Here is a 26,172-nt window from a genome sequence, read left to right as displayed (position 1 = left end):
TAGACAAATTCCTTCTCGTTTTTAACCTGTGGAAAGATTTACAAAATCCATCAATGGGTGTAGGACAACATTTCAGATGAGATTACATGAGTTGCCAAGGTTTGATCTGGTATCACACTGTTACAGTGAGGTTAAACCCAAGTTGGAAGAGAAATCATCTCCTGACTGGGCAGAGTGCTGGTATCTGGAATGACCATCAATTCTCTGATACTCTTCCTGTCTCTATCAGAATGGGGCATTTCTGCCATCTCCAATTTGAGCATTAGCTCACTTTGACTCTCTCCATTGGTATTATTCCCTGTTCCTGCTGAGCTGCATGGGTGCCTGGCCCCACAGTAACTGAAACAGTCTCACACAAATAGTGTTTCTTGACATGCAGCTGGGATTTTCTTTTATGTATTATTAACTTAAAGTGCCACAGTTTTAACGCCATATAAAAAATTCCTGCTGAGATGAATGTTTGGTCCGTACAGCTGTTAAAAGGACTTAAGAGTGAATTTTTGTATTATTTCGGGTTTTTGTCACAGTACAACACTGAAACAGGCTCTTTCGGCCATCTGGTTTGTGCTGAACTATTTAATCTGCCCACTCCCATACCGCTACCATCCAGGCACCTACACAAACCTCTTAAATATTGAAATTGAGCTTGCATGCACCACTCGTAATGGCTGCTCATTCCACAGCCAGATGACTGTCTGTGTGAAGAAGTTTCCCCTCATGTTCCCCTTAATTTTTCACCTTTCACCCTTAATCCATGGCTTCTGCTTGCAGTCACGCACCATCTCAGTGGAGAAATCCAGCTTGCAGTTACATCCATCACAATCAAGTCTCCCCTAAATCTCTAATTTTCCAAGGAATAAAGTCCTGACCTGTTCAATCTCTACTTATAACCCAAGTCCTCTAGACCTGGCAACATCTTTGTGAATTTTCTCTGAACTCTTTCAACCTCTTTTACATTTTTCCTGCAGCTTGGTGACCGAAACTGCACACAATACTCCAAATTTGGCCTCACCAATGTCTGCTGCAAGTCAACATAACATCCACTTATTGTTGTCAGTACTTTCGTTCCTGAAGCCCATTGGGCTGAAATCTTGCTTTCCATCACAATTTAACTGTGACACCACTTTCAGTGAAATAACGACTTGTATTCCCAGGTCCCTTTCTTTTACAACACTCCTCCATGCCCGACCAGTCACTCTGAAAGACCTCCCTTGGTAGGTCATACCAAAGTGCAACACCTCATACTTGTCTGCATTAAATTCCATTTTCCATTTCTCAAACCATTTTCCCAGCTGGTCCTGATCACACCGCAAGCCATGATAGTCTTCCTCACTGTCCACTACACCACCGGTCTTGTTGTCATCCACAAATTTGCTGATCCAGTTAACCACACTATCATCCAGATTACTGATATAGATGACAAACAACAACAGATCCAGCACTGATCCCTGTGGCAACCACTAGACACAGGCCTCCGGTCAGAGAGGCAATCATCTGCTACCACACTGTGGCTTCTCACAGACACCGTGTCTCATCCACTTTACTGTCTCATCTTGAATGTTGAATGACTGAACCTTCTTGACCAGCCTCCCAATGAGACTTTGTCAAGTGCATTCCTCGTCGATGTAAACAACATCCACTGCCTTGTCTTCGTCCACTTTCCTGATAACTTCCTCAAGTAGCTCCATGAGATTGGTTAGACATGACCAACCATGCATAAAGCCATGCTGTCTATCCTTAATCAGTCCACATCTATCCAAATACTTATATATCCGGTTCCTGCACACATGTCCCAATGACTTTCTCACTACTGTTGTGAAATTCAACAACATATCACTTCCTAGCTTAATTTTAGAGCTTTTCTTGAACAGTGGAACAACATTGTCTGTCCTCCACTCCTCCAGCACCTCACCTGTCACTAAGGATGATTTAAATATCTGTGCTTGGACCCCGACAATTTCTGCACTTGTCTTCCACAGGGTGCTAGGGATCTACATTTCAAGCCCTGGGAATTTATCCACACTAATTTGCCTTGAGACAGCAAAAACCTCCACCTCTGTAATCTGTCCATGGTCTCTGAAGTTGATGCTGCTTTGCCTCACCTCTATCGACTCTGTGTCCATCTCCTGAGTCAATACGGATGCAAAACTACTATTTAAAACCACCCCCATCTATTTTGTCTCCCGTATAAATTACCATTCTGATCGTCCAGAGTGGGCATGTTTCTGTTCCGACCTTCTCCATGTTTCTATGACAGAGAAGCTGGCCAAACCTGACTGGAAGGGGAATCTGGTAGGAGTGACGACGGACCAGCAATGGCTGGAGTTCCTGGGAGCAACTCGGGAGCTCAGTGATAGACACATCCCAAAGAAGTGGAAGCATTGGAAAGGCAGGAGGACACAACTGTGGCTGAAATGAGAAGCCAAAGCAACATAAAAGCCAAAGAGATGGCAAACAAAAGAGCAGAAACTATTGGAAAGCTTTTAAAAACCAAGAGAAGACAACTGGAAAAACTGTCGGATGAGCTCATGGTGTGGAATTATGATATTGCAGTCATTAATGAGTCTTGGTAGCACCCAACAGTCTGAGGTATTTTGAGGAACAAAATATCTGGGGCCTCAATATCTCTTGAAAACCAAGGTTCCCTGCACCAGTTACCTTTCAACTTTTAGTTTTGCAGGCACGTACAAACTCTACACCTGCAAAATTTCACTTCTGAAGAACTCCCACTCACCAAGTACACATTTGCCAGAAAACAGCCTGTCCCAATCCACACTTGTCAGATCCTTTCTGACGCCATCAAAATTGACCTCTCTCCAATTTAGAATCTCAACCAGACCTCCCTTTTCCATATTTACAGAATCTCATGGCATTATGAACACTATTCTGTGTCACCAGCCCTAGATCATTTCCTAACAGCCTATTGCACACTTACACATTGGGAATTCTAAATCCCGATTATGGGCACATTTGACAAACTCTACCCCAACTAATCCTTTCACGGTATAGGAGTCTCAGTCAATATATGGAAAAATAAAATCACTTAATATATCAAGCTTTGTTTCTTGGCATAGTCTGCGATCACTAGAGAAAAATTTGTCGCTCTAAATTCCTCAGACTGTTGGCTGAAGCCAAGTTCCAGTAATGGCTACAATATCATTATATATGCTCCATACACACTGGTTGTCTGGTGACAAATACACAACAGTGCTCTTTCACTTCAGAGCATTGAAAAGTTTGAATTAGGGAGCTAAATCCTAAGAACTTTCAACAGGGTTACAATTGAGAGGATTGTAACTGGCTGTGTCACTGCCTGGTATGGGGACTGTACTTCCCTCAATCACAGGACTCTGCAGAGAGTGGTGCAGACATCCCAAAGCCAGGACCAGCAAGCTCTGGGACAGCTTCTTCCACTGAGCCATCAGACTGACTAATTCATCCTGATTCATCCTGTATCTCTATGTTATGTTGACTGCCTGTTGTACACACTATTTATTATGACTATAAATTGCACATTGCACATTTAGTCAGAGACGTATTGTAAATGTTTCTTCTCCTCATGTATATGAAGGATATAAGTAATAAAGCCAATTCAATTCAATTAACCCCCTCCATTATCTGTTCTGTCATTCTGGCTCCCTCCCTGCCTGCAACTTTAGTTTAACTCCCCCACTAGCACTTGCAAGCCTTACCACTAGGACGTTAATCCTCTTCTAGTTATGTTCCCCTAACTATCGAATCCCCTATCACACGTTTGACTTAGCTCTGCCAGATAATTCCTCCTACAACAGTTTCTAAAGTGTCCCACCTGTTATTGTGGAAAAGCCAGGTGTTACAAATTTCAAAGCCTTATAAATACCGACTCCACAAACCTTGGCCCAACAATCAGCAGCCATGGGCTCCGCTATGTCCCTGCCTAGCACTCTCAAAATTAAAATACATAATGCCCACAAAGCAAGAGAAGACAGCAAAGAGTTTTCAGCTAGCCATTTCCTTAGTTCGTAATGTACTTAAGAAACGTCAGTTAACAGGAATGGTGGAGGTCATTTTGAGGTCTAGAAGACCAAGAAATCCTTCCGAGAAAACTGCTTGTAGGATTGCTAGAAAGGAAAATCAAAACACCCGTTTGACTGCAAAAGACCTTCAGGAATATTTAGCAGACTCTGGAGTGGTGGTGCACTGTTCTACCGTGCAGCGATACCTGCATAAATATGACCTTCATGGAAGAGTCATCCGAAGAAAAATTTCCTGCATCCTCACCACAAAACTCAGCATCAAAAGTTTGCAAAGGAACATCTAAACAAGCCTTATGCATTTTGGAAACAAATCCTGTGGACTGATGAAGTTACAAAAGAACTTATTGGCCACGATGAGCAATGGTATGTTTGGAGAAAAAAAGGGTGCAGAATTTCATGAACAGAACACCTCTTCAACTGTTAAGCAAGGGGGTGGATTGATCATGCTTTGGGCTTGTGTTACAGCCAGTTGCATGGGAATATTTCACTGGTATAGGGAAATTGAATTCAATTAAATACCAGCATATTCTGGAAGCAAACATCACACCGTCTGTAAAAAAAGCTGAAGATGAAAAGAGGATGGCTTCTACAACAGGATAATGATCCTAAACACACCTCAAAATCCACAATGGACTACCTCAGGAGGTTTTGCCATGGCCCTCACAGGCCCCTGACCTAAACATCATCGAAAATCTGTGGACAGACCTCAAAAGAGCAGTGCAGGCAAGACGGCCCAAGAATCTCACAGAACTAGAAGCCTTTTGCAAGGAAGAATGGGCAAAAATCCCCAAACAAGAATTGAAAGACTCTTGGCTGGCGACAGAAAGTATTTAGAAGCTGTGATACTTGCCAATGGGGTTGTTACTAAGCACTGACTATGGAGGGTGTCCAAACTCAGGCCCTTTTCCTTTTTTATTATTTTGAAACTGTAAATGATGGATGCAAAAGAGTAATCTTACTTAAAATATTAAACAATGTGTCATCTTTAACTTTATGCCTTTTGGAAATCAGGTCATTGTTTTACTCGCTTAGCTGTTCTCAGGAACAGAAATTTTGAGCAGGGGTGCCCAGACTTTTGTATGTCACTGTGTGCAATTTTCTTGCTAAATGATGCTTTAAAAAGTCAACTTCCAAATATCACTCCCCTTCTTCCCACTTGCAAATTCTCCAGCAAATTTTGCATCACCAAAATGCAAACAGGTACAACCAGTTTCTGTGTTTTACATAAATATTTCCGCTGAACCCTCCCTCAAGTGACGGACGGTGATGAACTCGGTTATGGCAATGCCAATGAATATGAAGGGAAGGGCAGTAGTTTGACTCACTAGAGTCTGGCATATTTGTGATTTGAAGGCTACTTGTTGTCCAGGACAAAGGTGTTTGATATCATTATGTACCAAGACAGAACGGGTCAAAACATGTCCTCACGTGTAGAAAAGTCCAGAACAAGAGGAGGTAGAACAAGCAACACACACAACATGCTGGAGGAACTCAGCAGGCCGGGCAGCATCTATGGAAAAGAGTACTAATGCTGTTCCAGCTTCTGCAGATTTTCACTTGCTGCAGTTGGAGATAGAACAAAAGTGATTTTCTCAACAGCTGATAGAAAGATTTTGTTCTCTTTTTCCGAGTTCCTAATCCTTGCATTCAGATAGCTGGAGCTCAGCTCCGTCTGTGAGATCTATCTGCTCCCGTTCCCTGATTAGCCGGAAGCTCCCCGGGGCCCGTGTACGGATCGTGGGGCTGAGAGAGAAGAAAAAATCTGGCCTGTGCTGAGTTTGCGGGCCACAGTCTCCGGTTCTCACAGCAATTGTCACCCAATTAGAGTCAGAAAAACCCTTACCTTTCCGATCCTCCCGACATTTTGTATACTGCGCGCATGCGTATTTATCGGAGACGGCTGCGATCCTGACGGCTGCGCATTTGATCGGTGCTTCAAACGACAGCGAAATTTTAAACGCGGTGATTTATGGGTAATTATGGTGCCATTAAACGATTCTGCAGGGACCGGTTCCACGTCCATACCTCAGTTTTTTATTCTGTGTAGAAAACTCAGCAGCTTTCTTAACGCAGAAAGCGGCTCCCATAAACGATACAACAGGTATCATTTATTTTGTGTGTGTGCATCTTTGTATTTCCAGCAAATGCAGAATCTCTTTTGTTTCAGATCTGTTTCAGAACACGAAATGCTGAAGAGGCTCTGCAGTTCAGGCAGAAACTAAGCAGAGGAGTACACAGTCTAGACATGCTGAAGGGGATCGGCTTAAATGCTGCCCATTTATTCCTCTCCACATTTGCTGCCTGATCTGCTGATAATCTGCAATGTTTTGTAGAAATTAACCATTTTGTTTTTCGATTAACCAGTTTCCAAATGTTTCTCATCTTTCCTTCATAGCCACAACCCGCTGGTCTGGTTCCTTTTCCTCCTCCTGCTCGGAACCTCCAGCCCCCATCTCTTTCCAGAGCCCCAAAGCCCTGATTGGTGCTGGTAATTCTTTGTTTTCTGACTCTGCTCCACCGAAGATTCACTCGCCAGTCCGCTGTCAGGGTTTAGAGGTGCATTGCAACAACCCAGCTGTCTGAGGCACAGTCTTTTGAAATTGGTGAAAATGATACAAAATTTGAAAAGAGCAGGGAAAAAAGGAATTTACCCACCTTAGTCCAGCGCCCTGAGGAAGGTCAAATACTCAGCGAGCTCATCGTGTTAATTAGTCTGGGGAAAATCATGCAGGAAATTCATGCAGGTGTGTAAGATGATGAGAGGCATTGATCGTGTGAAAAGTCAGAGGATTTTTCCCCAGGGCCGAGATGGCGAACACGTCGGGGGGCATAGTTTAAGGTGCTTGGAAGTAGTTCAAGGGAGGTGTCAGAGTTATATATTTTTATACAGATAGTGGTGGGTGTGTGGACTGCACTGCCAGCGACGGTGGTATAGACGGGTACAATAGAGTCTTTTAAGATAATCTTAGACAGGTACATGGAGCTTAGGAAAATAGAGGGTTCTGTGGTAGGGTAATTCTAGGCAGTTTCTAGAGTAGGGTACACAGTCGGAACAACATTGTGGGCCGAAGGGCCTGTAATTTGCTGCAGATTTCTCTGATTCTAAGAAATCCAAGGGAAATCACTTCTCCCACAGAGTGGTGACACCTTGCAACAGCGAGAGTGAGAGGTAAATTTGAAAATACTGATATGGAACAGAAACCTGGGCAGGGACCAGATGGATCGAGTGGACGCGCTAGTGTAAATTGTGAGTTTGGCAGTGACAGTAGGTACCTGCGACATGGGATTTGATACAGAATTGATTTATCTTTCACAGATCCACAATATTAAACACCAGTCTAGTTTAAGGCTAACATCAGCAGAACAGACTCCTCCAATGCTCAGTGACCAGGGTTCAGTCCTGGGTGCGATGAGCAGCCGCAAGAACTGCAGAATCTGACAGTAACAGTCCCTCATGGACCTGCAGCTGCCTTCAGTCGCCATGATGGTTAAACATTTAACACGGAGCTGATTTGAACTTCCTCCCTGATGTGAAGTTGCTGGTGTTGCAGCAGCTGGGATGATTGAGTAAAGCTCTTGGCTCACTCCGGACAGAAATGTGGCCTCTATTTATTGTAAACACACCGGAGCGTCACAAGGTGGGTTAACTGAATGAGTCTCTTCACACACACGGAGCAGGTGAACGGCCGCTTCCCAGAGCGAAGCTGTTGGTGTATCTGCGATGGCCGACAGAATCCCTTCCAAAATGAGAGCCAGTGCTGCTATAACGTCATGGCGATGTATCCAATCAGACACGGGCATGGACACATGTTTGGGCTCTCCTTGCAGCAAGAGGGAGCGTTGTCTTCTCCAGCATCTCCGCCTCCACATTCAAGGATCGGCGGCATTCAAGCGCTGGTGAACTGACAGATACAGCGGAACTATCGTGCTGTTGTGTTTGTGATTCCCATTCACAAATCCTTTGTCTTTTCTAAACTGTTAAAAGTGTACAAACCACGTCAGTGGGTGAGGGACAACATTTCCACTCAGATTATTTAGTTTCCATGGTGCCTTCTGAGAAAAACACTGTCACAACTGAAAACAATTTGGGGGGACAAGACTTCATCTTCTAACTGGCCACAGTTCCGGAATCAGCCACAACATCAAACTCTCTGCTTCCCTGTCTGTATCAAAATGGATCATTCCTCCCCTTCATCAGTCTGTGACTTGGCTCAGTTTATCTGTCTCCTTCGCATTCTGAGCATGCGCCACACACCTACTGAGATCACATTTTATTTACACGGCTGTGACTAGAGACTTTCTGATTATTATGTCCCTCCCGGCATTTGACGGTGGTAAACTCAGAGTCAGCAATGGCATTGAACATCGGGAGTAGGTGATTAGGCTTTTTCGTTGGAGGTCGATAAACTGCCGGTAGTGTGTGGCTGGATGAGTGGGTCGTTTTCAGACTGGAAGGAGGTAGCGTTTGGAGTACCCCAGAGATCAGTCCCTGACCACAGTTGTTCACAGTTTAATGTCCTGGAGGAGGCAGCGAGATGTGAGATGTCCCAGTCTGCTGGTGACGCAGAAAGAGTGGAGTTAGGGGAGGGGAGGCTATTCACATGCAATTTCGTAGCTTTGCAATCAGTACATAGAGCACTGTGGGGCTGCAGTGGCGGGTCCCAATCTGCTAATTAAATTTGCTGACGGCACTACATTGATCGGCCGAATCCCAAATAATAACGAGGCAGCCGACAAAGAAGAAGTCATCACCCCGACACGGTGGGGTCAAGAAAACAACCTCTCCCTCATTGTAACGTTCTCCTTCGCGTGTCACGAACGCCGAATTTAACGTCGAGATAAACCAGTTAATAAGAACCAGATCGCAGTAAGATTAACCATTTACTGTTTACTCTTCACATTAACATATGGTGAAAACTGTTGATAAAACAATACAAGATTGATACAGTATTTGTTCCTTCCTTAATATCACATTTCAAGTGTAAATACTTGCAAAGGTGACTATAACTACATTACACTAAGGTGCAGTATACAGGGAGAGTTTACCTGCTCCATTGACTACTTTAAATACACTTCCATGCAAACTATCCGCGACTCTTTAACTAACGAAAGCATAAACATTATCTACCGTCGTTACTTCTAACAGGATCGGCATTAACATCTTAGTTCAATATATCGATTATCTATTAACTTACAGCGTTGCTCTCACTGTGATTTCTCATGCCTGCAAAACAACTTCTACTCAGGTGAGCCTCGTGGTGAGCCCCCACCCTCGCGTTAATTTCAAACCGGTATTTTCCCACAAGACGCGGCGAAACCGGATGTGACGTCATCGCATGCCGATATATTTTACATGCAATGAATATACTTTAAACACTTCTAATTCTAACTAGAAAATACTATTGAATGAATTACTAAGCGAAAATATTATAAACTAAATAACTGTCGTAAAGACAGCACACTCATTGTGACAAAAACAAAGGAGCTGGTTGTGCTTTACAGGAGGAATGCAGACAGGGAGCACATTCAACATTTCCAAGTCTGTTATTGACACAAAATGCACATTTTAATAGTGATCATGACACAATGTATTTTATATATTGTTGATGACATAAAACATATTTATAGATTGTTACTGACAGAGCATCGTATAACTTGTGCTCCGTGTGTTATCTGAATGTACTTGCCTGTGATGCTGCCACAAGTCAGTGTTTCTCAGTCCCTGTACCTTCCCCTACTTGTGCACTTGGCAATAAATTCAACAGGACCTGAGAAATCTCAGTGAGATTTGATTAGTGATGATCATCTTGGCAGCTCGGTAGGTCGAATGTATGCGACAGTACCCTGTTAAATGCAAAACCCTGAACAGTATTGATGATCAGGGGGATCTTAGACTCCAAGTTCATTGCTCCCTGAGGGAGACTGCACAGATTGATCGTGTGGTTAAGAAGGCAAATGACATGGTTGTCTTTATTAGTTGAAGCTTGAGTTCAAAAGTCGGGAAGTTGTGTTGCTGCTGTTACGAGCCTGCGGTCGTACTGTGACTGTTTCTTTAAGAGCGCCGGCGTGAGGAGGCGGGACTATGACGTCAGTCACAGGCTGACAGCGCTGACTGTGGACTGAACCATCAGAGAGAGAGAGAGAGCGATCTGCAGACAGGCAGTCGGCCAGTCTAGAGAGAGAGAGAGAGAGAGAGAGAGAGAGAGAGAGAGAGAGAGAGAGAGAGAGAGAGAGAGAGAGAGAGAGAGAGAGAGAGAGAGAGAGAGACTGGAAAAGCTGATAGCTTCAGTTAGTCGCAGCTGAGGCTTGGAACTTTCCTATGCCCACAAGAGTGGGTTGATCATCGGTACACGGAACCACAACGAATGTGTGTGGTTGTCACTTCGTATAATCCATAGGAGTGGGTTTTGGAATATCTTGTGTTAATCCTTGCCTGGGTATGTTGTATGGTAACCCCTGGAAGACGGTATTCCTGTGACAGGTCACTTTCGCTGATAACTCGTCTGTGGACGGATTCAACGGATAAGAACTTCGTCGGCGGTTATTTTGAAGTAACCGCCTTTTCTCTACATTTCACTCTGGATCACAAATGTCTCTCTCCCATCATTTATTCCGTGGATTTCTGAACTTTCCTTCTTTACCATCTCAAGAGTCTGAGCTTTGTTTCCTCAGGCTCGATAGTCTGGGGAATTATATTTACACATATATCCAATTAACACTGTTAACTTTCGTTAAGTTACTATGTTATAAGTAGAGACCAATAAAGAGAGTGCTTTTAACATCAAAACCAGACTCCAGTGTGAACTCTATTGCTGCTGGTTCGTTTCTAAAACGTTACAGTTCGTAACACAGTTTTATAAAACTAGTTAGACCACATCTGGAGTGTTTCATACAGTTCTGGTCGCCCCCATTCTCGGAAGGATGTCGGGGCTTTGGAGAGGGCGGGGAAGAGGTTTACCAGGATCTTGCCTGGATGAGAGAGCGAGAGCTATAATGAGAGGTTGGACGAACACAAAGTACGCTGCTGATGCTGTGGTCAAATCAACACGTACACACACGCTGGAGGAACTCAGGATTGACGAAAGGTCTCGGCCCGAAACGTTGACGGCTCGTTTCGACGGATGTTGCCCGACCTGGTTGGACAAACTTGTGTTGATTTCTCCGGAGTGGCGCAGGCTGGGGTGCGACTGGATGGACGTTTATAAGATTACGAGAGGAATAGATAGAGTGGATGTCAGAAACACACTGAGTCTCAGCAATTTGCAGAACGGTAAACTTTATTTTTCGAGTCTGCAGAGTCGGACCCAACCAGCTCCTGCTAGATTGAGTGCCGAATTACACTTTGCACAGTTTTTTATACCCTACTTGTTTACGACTTTGTGAGTTGCACCCATGTGAGGTGCAGACATTCTTCCTTAATCTCATTACAAAATTACAAATGTGATTACCCTTTGGCCCACTTATCAGCCTCAGCGCATTAACACCGTTATTGTTCAACCATTAAGCATGTCTTCCCGTTACCCGTATCGCTTCTTTAATCAGCAAGCTATTGTTTCATCCTGATTTTGCAAATTGGTTTATACGTTGCCCTGCAAGTTGCTTTGCACGTTCTTTCTGTGTCAGCACATTCTAAATGGACTCCTTAAGAACCGTCTTTAATTTAATCATTTCTCTCAATCCACCCTTTTTCTTTTTAGAATGTGCTATCAGTTGGGCTTTTGCCACGGGTTTACATAGGCTTCTTCCTCTAGCTCTATTTCCCTTTGTAGGAGTACCTGAACAGGATCAGCTGGGGCCCCTGGTTGCATGACTTGTCTTGCCACCCGAGCTACTAGCTCCCGCAAGCAGGGGATTAGACATGGTAGCAGAAGGAGGACCATCAATCCCCCTCCTATAACCCCTAAAGCGGTTCGCCACCAGCCTCCTTTTTGTTGTAGTCATAACATTTCTCGTTTACATGCGAGTGTGATACAAAGGACCCTGGAAAAACCGTCATGCCCACCCTTACCGTCGTCCTGCACTTATCACATCCCCCTTCAGCGCTTCTCAACAATAGCAGTATATACATTACAGTCCCAAAGTTCATTCTGTCCGTCTTTTGAGCTTTAGCACCATCGGGTCTTCTCCCTGGACGCAAGTCCATTCTGCACCTTCTTCGGGCTTTACGGGTCCCTTGCTTCTCGCGGCGTGGGTCCACCCTTTTTCTTTTGTCCTTACTGCGGCTTCGGTGGTCAGTAGCACCTGGAATGGGCCTTCCCACTGCGGCTGTAACTTCTCTGGCTTCCAAGTCTTAATCAGGACCCAGTCACCGGGCTGAGTTCGGTGGAGTGCGAAGTCCAGAGGTGGGGTTTGTGCGAGTAACCCCTTCCTGCGCAATTCTGCAAAAGAACGAGACAGTGCCTGTAAATAGTCCCTTACAAAGACATCTCCCCCTTGCAGGGAAGGATAGCCCTCCACCTTGTTCCAATATGGAAGGCCAAACAACATTTCATAAGGGGATACTCCTATATCTTTTCGAGGAGCCGTGCGGATTCTTAGTAGGGCCAGGGGTAGACACATGGTCCAGGGTAGCTTGGTTTCCATCATCAGTTTTGTCAATTGCGTTCTCAAAGTGCTGTTCATCCTCTCGACTCTTCCTGAGCTCTGAGGGTGCCAGGGGGTGTGCAGCTTCCACTGGATTCCTAAGGCGTCACAGATTAGCTGGTGTGTTTTTGAGGCAAAGTGTGTTCCCCTATCTGAATCAATAGACCCCATTATTCCATATCTCTGGACTATATTTTCTAATAGGATCCGTGCCACTGTAGGGGCGTCTGCTTTAGTGGTTGGGAATGCTTCCACCCACCGAGTGAAGTGATCCACAATTACTAACTGGTACTTCCATCTCTGAACTTGTGGTAGTTCCGTAAAGTCTATTTGGATCCGATGGAGCGGTCGGACGGCTAGTGTTTGTCCCCCCTTATGGGTGGCACACATCATTTTCTTTTGGCAGGTGTAACAACCCCACACCTCCTGTTGAGCTAGTGTGAATATCCCTTTACAAACATAGTCCCTTAGGATAGTGTCGCACATAGCTTGCACTCCCCAATGGCTTTGTTGGTGTAGTTGTTGCAGTATATGACGAGTTACTTCCTTATTCAGTACTTGCCGTCCGTCGGGGGTCTTCCACTCGCCTTCTGATGTTTGTCGGGCTCCCAGCTGGCTCATAGCGTCTATTTCTACTTGGGTGAAGACTGGTAGTTTGTTAAGCCCTTCCCTTATTGGTATCAGGGTTAGAAGTCGGACCGTTTTTTCCATTGCTGCCCGTTTGGCTTCTTCATCTGCGAGCCGGTTTCCTATTGCTTCCGGGGGTGTTCCTCGTTGATGTCCTGGAACGTGAACCACTGCAATTTCTTGAGGTAATGTTAGAGCTTCCAGAGTCATGCTTATCATTTGTTCGTGAGCTAATTCCCTTCCCCTGGCTGTTATCAACCCCCGTTCTTTCCAAATCTTTCCGAAGGTGTGTACCACTCCATAGGCATACTTAGAATCGGTGTATATAGTGCCTATTTTGTTTCTTAACAGTTGCAGTCCCCTCTGCAAGGCATATAGTTCACAAGACTGGGCTGACCAATTACCCGGGAGCCGGCCGGACTCCACCGTCTCCCTAGTCCTCCCGTTTATAATAGCATATCCACTGTGTCGTACCCCATTGATGCATCTGGAGGAGTCGTCGATATATAGTTCCTCGCCTTCAATTAGGGGAACTTCTTGTAGATCTTCCCTACTTTTTGTCTGAAGGTCTGTTAGCTCCACGCAGTTATGCTCGGTTTCCTTCCCTGTTGATTCCCCGTATAAGAACTGTGCCGGGTTACAACTATTGTTCTTTTCAAAGCTTAAATCATCCCCGACCATCAGAATGGTTTCATATTTCAGTATGCGAGAGTCCGTCAACCACCGCTGAGCTTTTTGGGCTAAGAGGGTGCTAACGGAGTGTGGGGTATACACCGTCATTCTTCCCCCAAAGGTTAATTTCCGTGCTTCTTCTACTAGTACGGCTGCTGCCGCTACGGCTTGTATGCACGTCGGCCATCCCCGGGATACCGGGTCTAACATTTTTGATAAAAAGGCCACAGGTTGCCGCTTTCCTCCTTTTTCTTGGGTTAGTACTCCTAACGCAGTTCCTTCATTGTTTGTTGCATACAGCTGAAAGGGCTTTTCCAGTGCTGGCAGTGTTAATACCGGGGCCCGAATTAGTTGCCCTTTTATTTTCCTGAACTTCTGTTGTTCTTCTTCGGTCCAGCTGATTATTCCCCGGTCTTCCTTTGCCAATTTGTCGTACATAAACTTCACCAGGGAGGTATAATTCTCTATCCAAATCCGGCAATAGCCCACTAAGCCCAGAAATTGTCTTATTTCCTTCTTTGTCCTGGGAAGCGGTATTTTAGTTATTCCCGCTATTCTTTCTGGGGTTATTTGGCGGTGCCCTTTACTGACTCTGTGTCCGAGATATGTTATTTCCTTCTCGACAAATTGCAGTTTCTTCTTGGACACCCGCAATCCTTTTTCTCCTAGGTAATTCAGGAGTCTTATAGTATCGTCTCGCACTACCTCCTCTGCTGGTCCCGATAGTAGTAGGTCATCGACATACTGTAATAGTTGGTTCTTTTCGGTACAATGGAATCCAGCCAATACTTGCTCCAGTACCTGTTCGAATAGGTTTGGGGACTCCGTGAACCCTTAGGGCAAGATGGTCCACCGGAGTTGCTTCTTCCGCCCAGTGAAGGGATTTTCCCATTCAAATGCGAACATATCTCGGCTACCTTCCTCCAACGGGCAACTCCAAAAGGCATCTTTTAGATCTATCACACTGAACCATTCATGTTCAGGAGGTATTTTGCTCATTAATGTATAGGGGTTAGGCACTACCGGGTATCGTGTTTGGACTACCGCATTTAAGCCTCTCAGATCTTGAACCATTCGATACGTGCCGTCGGGCTTTCGGACCGGTAGGATGGGGGTATTAAAGGGTGACATACATTCTTCCAGGAGTCCATCTGATACTAATGTCTCAATTACAGGTTGTAATCCCCTCCTCCCTTCCATGGCAATGGGATATTGCCGTCTTCTCTCTTCTGCTTGTTTGTCCCACTGTGGGTCGTTTACTGGAAATTTCCGGTCCCCCGGTAACTCATTCGGCTGTTCCCTTCCCCAAATTGATATTGCAGCTTGTCGTATCATTTGCCTCTCTTGTGCAGAAAATAGCGTTCCCATAATCGCATGCATTTCTTCCCAAGTTTTCATATCTTTCTTAAATACTCGTACTTCGGTACTTGTCAGAGGGACGTTTACAAATCCTGTTCCTGCCCGTTCTCCTCCCATTGGAACCTCTCGAAGGGGACACAGCTGTACCTCTTCCTTTTTTAATTCGTCTTTCTTTTTCTTATCTGCTCCTGTCACACTCCTTGTTTCGATCCTTGCCTTTGCTTTTTCCCTAACATCCCTCTCTTCCCTCTCCGGGTCTATTTCTTCTGTTTTTTCACTTTCTTCACGTCCTCCCTCTGTTCCCGCAAGGGGCGCAGAAGGCTGGACATAGGGAGGGGGTAAATGATCGAGTGGGTCCCACTTCCGCTCCCCTTTAATGCCCAATTTAAAACTCTTTGTTGTTACTCCTGGCCAGGGCGCCCAACAAAAAGCATAAGCAATTTCTTCCGGTTTTACATTTGGTTTTGAATTAACGTAAATGTTTAAGGCTTGTCGTACCCAATCCTCCTCAGACCCAAGCCGCCGCCACCAGACCGCAGGTTTTTCTATCGGCTGTTTCGACCAAATTAAACAGTACTGTATCATTTTTTTCTTTTGTTTCCCTTTTAGTCTTCCACATCCCCAATTCTCAAACATTCTACCGAGGGGGCTATCAGGAGGAACCCCCGGGTATGGTCCCGGTCTTTCCGTTTCCTCTTTCTTTTTAGAGCCACCCCCTCCCATCTTATTCCGCTCTTACTTAATCCCGCACCCTTCTACTGCAACAGTAGGCACTTTACCCGGTGCGTCCCAAGGACTTTTATCAGGAGGACCCCCGGGTAGCGATCCCGGTCTTCTCCGTCCTTACTTATTCCCGCACCCTTCTACTATAATAGTAGGCACTTACCCGGTGCGTCCTGGGGACTTCCAGTACCAGGTACTGTCCCCTTCTCCCCGTTTACCGCTCTGCGCTGTCCGGATATCACTCGCTCAAGCCGCGCTGGAGCGACGAGCAAGGAGTCAGGGACCGCCAAACTCGGCGGGGTGCACCGTCTCCGATGTCCTTCCTCGTGTCCACCGCGGCCGGAGTGTGGATCCCGGACGAGCCCCCACGTTGTCAGAAACACACTGAGTCTCAGCAATTTGCAGAACGGTAAACTTTATTTTTCGAGTCTGCAGAGTCGGACCCAACCAGCTCCTGCTAGATTGAGTGCCGAATTACACTTTGCACAGTTTTTTATACCCTACTTGTTTACGACTTTGTGAGTTGCACCCATGTGAGGTGCAGACATTCTTCCTTAATCTCATTACAAAATTACAAATGTGATTACCCTTTGGCCCACTTATCAGCCTCAGCGCATTAACACCGTTATTGTTCAACCGTTAAGCATGTCTTCCCGTTACCCGTATCGCTTCTTTAATCAGCAAGCTATTGTTTCATCCTGATTTTGCAAATTGGTTTATACGTTGCCCTGCAAGTTGCTTTGCACGTTCTTTCTGTGTCAGCACATTCTAAATGGACTCCTTAAGAACCGTCTTTAATTTAATCATTTCTCTCAGTGGACAGACGATATATTTTTCCTGGGGGTTGAAATGTCTAACACATTTAAGGTGAGAGTAGATGTGAGCGGCAAGTTTGCTTCTTTCCACAGAGTAGTGGGTAACTAGATCTCTGTCTGGGGTGGGAGACCAAAACCGGTCACGTGATGCAGTTTACCCCCCCCCCATTAAACCGTAGGAGGGCAACATCGCGCAGCCGTTTCTGAGGCCCCATCCTCCTGATGACGTACCACACCGCGCATGCTCACTGTCTCCGGGTGTTTTCCTTAACGCTCGGTGCTGAAGTCTGTGGGATCGAGAAAGGCTTCTCATCTCGTATATCGGAGAGCCGGGGATCTGGATTACTGTGTCCGGGCTGAAGATATCACTTTCCTATTGGTGAGTATTGAGACCGATCCCGAGCACGGAGGTCCGATGTTGGCCGTGAGCCCCGAACTGACGGCCAATTACTCATTTATTTTCCAGTTATCTGGGCTCGGCAAAAATATGTCGACTTCACTTAATCTGCTTTGAACGATTCAAACCAGGAGCCCAGGCTGTCTATTTCCGCAGAATTGAAATGGAAGTCCCGCCGACAGGTCACGTGAGGCTGCGTGCCGCAGATCCGCCCCGCCCCGCCCTCCGCTTTGTGACGGAGGATCAAGTGGAGTGTTGATAACAAGGTTGACATGAATAATATCAGGAACGATCGGCTTCATGTATGAGGAGCATTTGATGGTTCCGGACCTGTGCTCGATGGAGTTCAGAGGGACGGTGGGGGTGGTGGAGGCGATGTATGATTAAGTAAGCATTCCGAATGCTAAAAAGCCTGGATACAGTGTACATGGAGAGGATGTTTCCATTAGACGGAGAGTCTGTAATCTGACAGCACCGTCTCAGAATAAAAATGCCTCCTGTTAAAATTCAGCTGAGAAAAATCTTTTGGCCAAAAGGTGTCTGAAGTGTGGAATTTGTTGCCGCAGAGTTTGGTAGAGGCTGCCGTTTGGGTAAATTTATGAGGGAGATTAATACATTAAAGATTGTTAAGTAGCTACAGGGTTACAGGAGGAAGGCAGGAATATGGTGTTGGAATAAAAATCAACCATGGTTGAATGATGGGTCAGATCAGATGGATTGAATCATCTGAATCTGTTCCTTCTACCTGACCATGACTGAATGATGGCTCTTTCTGATCCCATATCGTTTTGTGACGTGTGTAGGACAATAAAAGATTGCTCACTGAGATCATTACTGTACACTTGCCTTCAATATTTAAATTTCAGTGAGTTTTGTTCTTAATAACATGAATCGGAAATTTTTGGTTCTCTTTTTTGTTGTTAATATGCTTCATTATCTTTCAATTTAAAGTTAGACCTGCAGTGAGTGATTTATTGGAAGAAAAACCCCAACTGGAGGAAAACCACGACTGATGACGAGGGAGCAGCAACAAGTGAACCAACCCGAGGACTGAGAGCATCAACTGGAGAGAACCCAACTGACTCGGAGATTCCAGTGATTCAGTCAGGAGAAATTTTGGTGAGTCTTACTTCCTGTTCTTTAGACATTTCATACCTGTACAGTGGAAGGTAGCAAATAGCTGGAGTGAGACTGAACATGTCCAGAAGTAACAGTTATGCCTCCGTCAGACCCAGTTGCAATCACTCCAGGTCTGGTAATGTGCATCCAGCAACCCTTTGAAACCACTCCCATTATGTGGAAGTCGAATCTGGATAAAGTCACTGAGAGACTGTATAAGTACAAACTCTTTATTCCAAGCATCGGGCTTACTCAGTTAGTCGCTCAAACAGGAACAGTTGATGACTGTTCCCGCCCAATCCACTAACTGACTAACAATTCCCCTTACACCACTGATATATCCGTCCAGATACCCTCCACACAGGACATGCTGGAGCCAAAGTTATTTACTACATGACAAGCTGGAGCCCCTAAAGACAGAGTACAAAACAGTCATAATGGCTTACACACACACAGAACAGACTGAAGTTGTACTATCTCTAGATGTGAATGTGCAAGGAGATAAGCATCCTGAAACCCTAGCTAGCTACCCTCAAGAAGAAATATGGCTCAGCATGGCTTAGCACATCTGTTGATTATCAGCAGTTTCTTTCAGAAAAACAGGCTGCTATTTTTTAACAAAGTGTTAACCCTTTTATGGATTTTATCATTCCCTCCTTTTGATCATTACATGATCAACAAAGCAGTAATTTTTTGCAGGGAAAGCAAATGAGTACAACATTGACTTATCAGTGGGGAAAAAAAACAGTGTACAACAGTATTTATAACAATGATATGGACAACTATTAGGTCATAATGCAATATCCTGTTACATGTATTACTGAACATACCTTCAAAGACCACCACTTCGATCCTTCAGTGAACCGATGTAAATCATGCCCTGCTTTCTATCTAGTAGCTATCAATCACCTTGGCAGTGTGCTTGGAGAGGGATGTAATGTTAGTAGATTCATCAGGGATATAGGTGCAGCATTCTGTGTCAATAATAGCACAGGTGCCCCCTTTCTCAGCTGGGATAAAGTCTACAATTTTGTAGGACTGTTTGCCAGATTGCAATCATTTCGGTGGATATTTCTGTTACTTGGGCCTGTGTTTCTGTCAGGGTCCCTGCAGTGTTGTGGCCAGCTCCTCAAGTGCTGTAGGTAAATTGATTGTCTCTCGTGAATTCCTGGCTACTCCATAGGCGAGAAAAGCGATCATCCAAAAGCACTCAATCTGTTATTCCTCTCTGCTGCTGGGCACCTGCAACTAAGACCAGGATTCATGTTTCCCAGTGTAGGAAATTCCATTTGATGGGAACTTGAAATACCATCCCTCAAAACACTGACAGCCACTGTCATCTCTGACTGGACCGCAGTTCCTCACCTCACTTCCCCACCTCACTTCCCCGGGTGTTATTTGAGAAATCCCAGGCTTAGAGTTCCTCACTCTGGTTGAGCGGAATTACTGACATTGGAAACATAGTTTTACCATGCTGTGAAATTGCAGCACAAACGCAGCAGGCCCCTAGTTCTGCCTGTATGGCATAGGGGTGACAGAGAGACAGAAAGGTGTTAACATGGGGGCCCACGGATATTGTTTGAGCAATAAGGCAAAACACAAAGACCACTATCAACGAATACATTTTCCTTAAGTCCGAGAGAGCCCTTCTCCTCAGTTCCTTCTGTAACACATTTTCAGTATGTTCAATGTATCCATCGAGATTGCCCCTTCGGTTTCACAGCCGTGGGAGTGGTCAGTAACACCTGATATGGTCCTGTCCACTGAGGTCAGAGTTTTCCACAATCACAGTTCTTGATTAGGACAAAATTCCCAGGTTCTATGGTGGGATAGTCACTCCTCTCTGTGGGGTAGTTCTCTTCCTTGTAAGCCTGTCATACCTGTGAATGTAATGCTTGGAAAATTTTGGTTAGTTGGCATACATATTTCCCAATCTCTTCCCTTCAGATATGCATATCCAATTTTGCTGGTAGACTTTCTGGGAGCAATGGTACACAAGGCCTTAGTTCCCAGGGTGTCTTCATGGGCCATCTGGAAATGATTTCAGCTGGTGACAACCCTGTTTTCCCCTGTGGGGTAACCCTCATGTGGAATCAGGCTAATGGTAGGACCTTCAACCAAGTGAGTCCAGTCTCCGCTGTTAGTCTGGCCAGTTTACTCTTCAGAGTGCCATTGGCTCTTTCCACTCTGCCAGCGGCCCGTGGGTGGTGTACACCGTGGAATTGTTGCTTGATAGCTAGTTCGTTTGGTACCCCTTCGTATACTTTCACCACAAAGTGTGGGCCATTGTGAGAGCTCAGCATCTCTGGCAGGCCATACTTGGGAATTATTTCCCATAATAATAACTTCACAACAGACATAGTAGTATTATTGGTAGTTGGAATAGCTTCAATGCATCTACTAAACACATCTATAATATCTAAGCAGTATCTATAGCAATGTACTCTAGGCAATTCAATAAAATCAACTTGCAGACACCTGGCAAGGGACTCGTACCCAGTGTGCAGGGTACAGGTTACCAACCATTCCCCCCTTTCCCGGGTGTGTCAAATCATGTATATGATCGACCAATATTGGTAAAAACTGTGTAGGAACACAAACCTGTCCCGCTGGAGTAATACAAATAGCTAGGTTGGGTTCTTTCTAGCACCCCATCTGGGACCACAATTTGCGCTGCTGCTCAGAGATGTCCCCATGAAAAGTATGTACCTCCCACATGTCTGGCAAACCTGTTCTGCTTATGACACAGAGAGTTGCCTGATGGGAACCCGAGGAGAGTACAACTACTAGGATTGTGCCACACTTTTCGCTGTCTCATCCGCTAAAGCATTGCATTTAGTGACTCAGTCAACATGTGGGTGTGGGCCGCTCATTAAATAACAGCCAAAGCTCGAGGTAGCTGTAGAGCGGTGAGTAAGTTGTTTACAAAGGTGACATTACTAATGGGGTGGCCAGAGGAAGACAGGAATCCCCATGTTCCCAGAGAGCCCCGTAGTCATGTACAATTCCAAATGCATAACGGGAGTCTGTGTAAACGTTCCCACTTTAGTCTGTTGCTGGGATACAGGCACGAGTCAGAGCAAACAGCTCAGCGTTCTGGGCGGAGACAGCTGCTTCAAAAGAGGCCTTCTCAATTACTTCACTGTCCGTCACTATTGTATAGTCAGAATATCGTTTTCCTGCTGGATCCACAAAAGAGCTTCCATCCTCAAGGAACGTTACCTCGGGCTAGAGGGGGTTTTGAGGAAGGGATGGGAGAGTCTGTCCTTCTTTCACGGTGATCCAGACAGGGGGCAGTTGGTGCAGTCAAATTCATTGCCTGAAATTGAGCAGAGATTGTGTGCAATGTCTTGGGTTCAGTCAATTTTAAAAGAGAGTCTTACCAGATGTCCCGTCTTCACCTCAATGTCCTTCCAGTATCGGAGTTGGCCCACGGCCAAGTCTTGCCAGTCTCCCTTGGTGCTGGAGGCTTGTTTCCTCAGGGTGAAGGCAATGAACTCTAGGCTCTTTGACTTGAACCCAGGGCAAACCCTAACGATGATATGGGGAGCCACCAGTCCTGTCTGTCACCAAAGGAAATCCGGAACTTCGGCCAGTAATGTGCTGCCCTCTTTTCCTTAATCCTGTCCAATCACCATGACTGGGAACTTCCCTCGCTCGAGGGGTGCATAATATTGGCTTTCCTCAATGAGCACCCCATAGTGTCATAGCACAGAATCACATGAGGGCCGGCCGCTGACGGAAGGGGTTCAAACGCGGTGGAGTCCAGATTAAGTGCCCACTACTGGGGATTCGGAAACTGGAGAAGCTGTCGGTTGTTCACTAGTCCCAGGGTGATGCCCTTATCTGTGTCTCCACTCCTCCTGTCCTCCACAATCAGCTCCTTTGTTTTTGTGATAATGAGGGAGAGTTTGTTTTCTTGATACCAGTCAGATATTGTTCAGACCTCAGACAGAGTCAGCAATCAAATGGTTGAGTATGGTGCGATGAATGTGCTGAGCTGTGTATATCACAATGCAAGAAGCATTGTAGGAAAGCCAGATGAGCTCAGGACAGGGAATTATGATATTGTGGCTATTATTGGGGCTTGGTTGCACCCAACAGTCTGAGGGATTTAGAGGAACAAATTTGCAGAGCGGTCACAGACCATGCCAAGAAACAAAGGTTGAGATTGTAAGCGATTTTAACTTTCCATATATTGACTGGGACTCCCATACTGTAAAAGGACTAGATGGGGTAAAGTTTGTCAAATGTGCCCTTAATTGGTACGTAAAATGCCCGATGTAGAAGTGTGCAATAAGCTGTTAGGCAATGACCAGGGCTGGTGACAGAAATTAGTGTTCATAATGCCATGAAATTCAAAATAAAGATGAAAAAAGAGAGGTCTGGACCATGGGTTGAGATTCTAAATTGGGGAAAGGTCAATTTTGATGGTATCAGAAAGGATCTGACAAGTGTGGATTGGGACATGCTGTTTTCTGACAAAGGAGTACTTTGTAAGTGGGAGGCCTTCAGGAGTGAAATTTTGAGGGTGTAGAGACTTTATGTGCCTAACAATGTAACAGTTGAAACGTAACTGGTGCAGGGAATCTTGGCTTTCTGGCTATATTGAAGCCCCGGATATTTCGTTCCTTTAAATGCCTCAGACTTTTGGGTGCTACCAAGACTCATTAATCATCATCCATGCCCTGAGCTCATCTGAACATTTTCGTTGTCTTCTGTTGGTTTCTCGCTTCCCAATAGATTTTGCTCTTTTGTTTGCCCGCTCTTTGGCTTTTATGTTGGCTTTAGCTTCTCAATTCAACTATGGTTATGTCCTCCTGGTTTCCAATGTTTTCACTTCCTTGGGATATGTCGATCACTCAGCTCCTGAATTGCTCCCAGAAATTCCAGCCATTGCTGCTCCGTTGTCACTCCAACCTTTTCCCTTCCAAACAAGTTTGTCCAGCTTCTCTGTCATAGAATAATGGAGACGTTCAAAATAGAAACAGGCCATTTGGCCCATCTAGTCAATGCCAAAAAAACATTTAAGCTGTCTATTGCAACTAACTGCACCGAGACCATCGCCCTCCATACACCTACCATCCAGGCTTCCATCAAAACCTCTTTGAAATGGTGAAACCAAGCTCGTATTCACCACTTGTGCTGACATGTCATTGCACACTCTCACGACCATTTCAGTAAAGAGCTTTTCCATATGTTCCCATTAAGTTTTCACCTTCCCCACTTACCCATGACCTCTGGTTGCCATCCCACCCAACCTCAGTGGAAAAAGCTGCTTGCATTTACCCTATAACCTCATAATCTTATATACTTCTGACAATTTCCCAAAGCTATGTATCATGTCCTTGTTTATGTTTAGAGCCTTTTTTACGTGTATAGGATGATGAGGGGCATTGATCATGTGGATAGGCAGAGGTTTATTCCCAGGGCTGAAATGGCTAACACGAAGGGGCATAGTTTTATGGTGCTTAGAAATAGATACCGAGAGGATGTCAGGGGTAAGATTTTTACCCAGAGAGTGGTGGGTGCGTGGAATGCACTGCAGGCTATTTGTGTGAGAGTATTTCAGTTACAGTGGGGCCAGGAGCCCGTGCTGCTCAGTGGGAAGAGGGAGCAATACCAATGGCGAGAGTCAAACTGAGCCAGGTCACAGATTGGAGATGGGAGAGATGCCCCATTCTTAAAGAGACAGGAAGAGCATCAGAGAGTTTGATGGTCATTCCAGGTACCAGCACTGTGCCCAGTTAGAAGATGATTTCTCTCTCCAACTTGGGTTGAACTTCACTGTAAGAGTGTGTTGCCCGATCACACCGTGACAACTCAAGTGATCTCATATGAAAAGTTGCCCCACACACATTGATGGATTTTGTAAATCTTTTTACAGGCTAAAAACAAGGAATTTATCTACGGGAATTTCGAACACAACATGCCAATTTTGCTGTCTCTGTCCAGATATTTAAGAAGTGGAGCAAGGGATTCACTCGATCATCCTTCCTGCTCAGGCTGTGGGGAGGGATTCACTTGGTCATCTGACCGACTGGCAAAGCGGAAATTTTACACGGGGAGAGGCCGTTCATTTGCTCAGACTGTGAGAATAGATTCAGTGGGTGTGCTGTCTTTACGACAGTTATTTAGTTTATAATATTTTCGCTTAGTAATTCATTCGATAGTATTTTCTAGTTAGAATTAGAAGTGTTTAAAGTATATTCATTGCATGTAAAATATATCGGCATGCGATAACGTCACATCCGGTTTCGCCGCGTCTTGTGGGAAAATACCGGTTTGGAATTAGCGCGAGGGTGGGGGCTTACCACGAGGCTCACCTGAGCAGAAGTAGTTTTGCAGGCATGAGAAATCACAGTGAGAGCAACGCTGTAAGTTAATAGATAATCGATATATTGAACTAAGATGTTAATGCCGATCCTGTTAGAAGTAACGACGGTAGATAATGTTTATGCTTTCGTTAGTTAAAGAGTCGTGGATAGTTTGCATGGAAGTGTATTTAAAGTAGTCAATGGAGCAGGTAAACTCTGCCTGTATACTGCAGCTTAGTGTAATGTAGTTATAGTCACCTTTGCAAGTATTTACACTTGAAATGTGATATTAAGGAAGGAACAAATACTGTATCAATCTTGTATTGTTTTATCAACAGTTTTCACCATATGTTAATGTGAAGAGTGAACAGTAAATGGTTAATCTTACTGCGATCTGGTCCTTATTAACTGGTTTATCTCGACGTTAAATTCGGCGTTCGTTACACGCGAAGGAGAACGTTACAGTGAAAAAGCGGCATTATCAGGTGTTTCAACTGCTGCAATGTCAGCTCAATCCAGCATCAAGTTGACGCCGCCCAGCGACAAGGGCAGTAAACCGACATCAAGTAAGCCCACCCAGGCGTTATCAGGTGTTCCAAGTGCTGCAATGTCAGCTCGATCCGGGATCAAGTCGATGGCGCCCAGCGACAAGGGCAGTAGAACGACATCAAGTAAGTCCACACAGGCAAGAGCCAAGGCAGAAGCCGCCAAGGTGCGACTGCGTTACGCCAAACAAAAAGCAGTTTTGAAAATGAAACTGGCCATCAGAGAAGCCGAAATCCAGAAAGAAAAGGCCACCAGAGAAGCCGATATCCAGAAAGAAAGGGCCGCCAGACAAAGAGAAGAGGCTGCCAGAGAAGCCGAAATCCAGAAAGAAAGGGCCGCCAGACAAAGAGAAGAGGCTGCCAGAGAAGCCGAAATCCAGAAAGAAAGGGCAGCCAGACAAAGAGAAGAGGCTGCCAGAGAAGCCGAAATCCAGAAAGAAAGGGCCGCCAGACAAAGAGAAGAGGCTGCCAGAGAAGCCGAAATCCAGGAAGAAAGGGCCGCCAGGGAAGCCGAAAAGGCTGCCAGACAAAGAGAAGAGGCCGCCAGAGAAGCCGAAACCCAGTTGGAAATGGCAAAAATATCGACAGAGTTGCAAGTGCTGCAGCTAGAAAGAGAAGAAGAAGCTGCCATGGCGGAAGCAAAGTACATAGAAAAGCTGAAGGGTCGCGTGATCTGACCGCAGCAAGATCTACTTTAGAAAGGACCAGACTGGAACGCACAAGCGACTATGTACAATCTCAAATAGACAGGCAGGCTCGTCTCCCCTCTCCATACGTATTCGATAACTTCCCCAGCTACGAGGAACCTCAGAGAGTCACGATTGCATCACATCCATACGAGGAAGGAAATTTACCCTCACGGATCCGTGATGAAGTCAAGAATGAAAGAACCGACAACGCTCCTTCACCCCCACAACAGGACGGCGGGGAGGGAGAGTGTAACGTTCTCCTTCGCGTGTAACGATAACGTCGAATTTAACGTCGAGATAAACCACAGTC

The 26,172-nt window shown here is 45.3% G+C and overlaps 1 long non-coding RNA gene across 1 annotated transcript; it reads left to right on the top strand.

The window, feature by feature from the left end:
* The first annotated feature begins 17,061 nt into the window (after window positions 1-17,061).
* LOC132389469 (uncharacterized) lies at window positions 17,062-24,402 on the top strand. The gene is made up of 3 exons (XR_009510534.1): window positions 17,062-17,174; window positions 18,144-18,311; window positions 24,199-24,402. It is a non-coding gene; the product is annotated as an uncharacterized LOC132389469 (long non-coding RNA).
* Window positions 24,403-26,172: the final 1,770 nt, after the last annotated feature.

The sequence above is a fragment of the Hypanus sabinus genome, unplaced genomic scaffold (assembly GCF_030144855.1).
Source record: "Hypanus sabinus isolate sHypSab1 unplaced genomic scaffold, sHypSab1.hap1 scaffold_581, whole genome shotgun sequence".
Classification (NCBI taxonomy): Eukaryota; Metazoa; Chordata; class Chondrichthyes; order Myliobatiformes; family Dasyatidae; genus Hypanus; species Hypanus sabinus.
Note: the sequence above shows the minus strand (reverse complement) of the source record. Positions and strands in the feature narration are given on the sequence as shown.